Raw genomic sequence first — 2083 nt, forward strand, 5'->3', positions numbered from 1 at the left:
CTTTCTTCGTTTAAAAAAAAAAACATTTCCCCATAAGCTACTGCTTTACAGTACTCTTCTACCACGTTCAAAATCACAATGGCCTTTGGCTCATTTCAAAACCTTTGTATATAAAAGCTAAAGAAAGAAAGGAAAGCAAGCAAAAAGCAAATGTATGCTAGAATTAGCAAAACATATTTCAATTAATATTCAAGGCAAATGACAATAGCCCAACCTAAAGCAGCCTGCCATTTTGATTTGGGTACGAAAAGCATAAAGACAAAAGGACCAAAAGTGTCCTATTTTGCAAATGGCATTTTGAGTTCGAAAAGCATTAAAGACAAAAGGACCAAAAGTGTCCTATTTTGAGAATTGCATGTTGAGTACGAAAAGCATTAAAGACAAAAGGACCAAAAGGGTCCTATTTTTTAGAATTGCATGTTGAGTACGACAAGCAGTAAAGACAAACGGACCAAAAGTGTCCTATTTGGAGAATAAACCGGACCTAGATATATTTGCATGGTTTATTAAACCTATGCACTAGCCTTATAAATCTTGATGGAGCAAAGAGGAGAAACTGGTCCCTGTTGATGAGCAAGAAAAAAGTTATATTAATTAACACTTGAATTTGATGGTGAAGTAGAGTAAAAAGTCAATTTTAAAGTCACAAACCTGTTGTGGTGGTGGTGAATCATGCTCAGGAAAGCGCAATCCTATGGAGGGTTTAGCCACAATTTCAGGATTCTCCACCACGCATCATAAGCATCTTGGAGTTTCCGCTTGTATTGGCGCATCTGCATTATAAATTTTGGATTCAAAAACAAAAATCTGTTCATAAAAAATAAACACATTGATCCTACTGCTACACTGCTGCAAAGAGGAGTAGCATTATGGACTTTTTTCACCAAGTAATATCGTCAGTTCATTGTTGTGTTTCATGACAGAAGTGAAATTGTTGTAGGAAACTAAAAAAAAAAGACATCTCTTTTTGTTTCTATAAAACCTCCCAAATAAATCAACTTTTCTGCTAAATCCTTGAATACATTTACATTTCTTTTCATTTGTATATCCACTTCTCTAAATTACTACAATCATATATTGTGAGAATCACAAGCTATGGAGCTAACAGTAACGTCGAAAATACTGCAGCGTTGCACTATTGCTAACTGCAGCACAGTCAAATCAAATGAAATACAATGAAAATTTTCAAAATAAAACATAATCAACCCCACCCGTTATCTACCCACAAATTTGTGTTGTATATTACAATTAGCATATGCAAATGATAGAAATTACGTGTTAGATGGACTCAGGGACTGTGAGCATATTTGTAGAGGGGGAAAAGTAACAAAATTATGAGAAAAGACCAACCTCATGCAAGGTTTCCTGAGTAGGCCTTTCAACCATAGCAAATACATTCAAATCGTAGACAGCACCGTCGCCCGTTCCTTGACATTGTGGGCAGAAGATTGGATGTTGCCCCTCCTTGTCATGCTTTTCACACTCCCAAAGTAATATCCAGCTGACAAGACATGACATGTGATACACGTGAAATGTCTAGAACGAAGAAGAAAGTTCAATTAGTGAAATTTTGATTCGTAATCACTGAATCACATACTAAATAGACATAACAAATTTACAAAAGTTTGATACAAAGATGATGGGTATTTCCTTAAGTTAGTTATTTCCATTCAGAAGATGGTTGTACGAGTCGTTTTGGAGAGGATAATACTAATATAATCCCTTAGGTATGGGTATAAGAGTATCTTCGTCCCTTAAACTATATGCTAGTGAACACAAAACATGCTTTATGTTTATAAAAGTGGACATCTTTGGTCTAATCCTAATAATTTTTTTGAAACTAGCGGAAAAAGTCCTAGAGCTAACGGCAGCTGGTCATTCTTTCACTTTTCTGATAATTTTCTCACTTCTATCGTTTACATATATGCTATTTGTAATTTAAACCACAAAGGGTTTGGGAGCTAGTAGATGAAGAGACATAATGGGTGTGATAAATTTTCTTGTTTCACTTTTTTTTAACTCTTATTCCATTCAAATAATTAAATATTCTTTGCAAAAAGTATAATAAAATATAACTCCATCT

At 34.5% G+C, this 2083-nt stretch overlaps 1 long non-coding RNA gene across 1 annotated transcript; it reads right to left on the minus strand.

The window, feature by feature from the left end:
* Positions 1-205: 205 nt before the first annotated feature.
* On the minus strand, positions 206-1521 carry LOC132616639 (uncharacterized). The gene is made up of 3 exons (XR_009573311.1): positions 1351-1521; positions 652-773; positions 206-563 (listed from the first exon to the last, which is right to left on the minus strand). It is a non-coding gene; the product is annotated as an uncharacterized LOC132616639 (long non-coding RNA).
* Between the last annotated feature and the right edge of the window lie 562 nt (positions 1522-2083).

This window comes from Lycium barbarum, chromosome 11 (assembly GCF_019175385.1).
Source record: "Lycium barbarum isolate Lr01 chromosome 11, ASM1917538v2, whole genome shotgun sequence".
Classification (NCBI taxonomy): Eukaryota; Viridiplantae; Streptophyta; class Magnoliopsida; order Solanales; family Solanaceae; genus Lycium; species Lycium barbarum.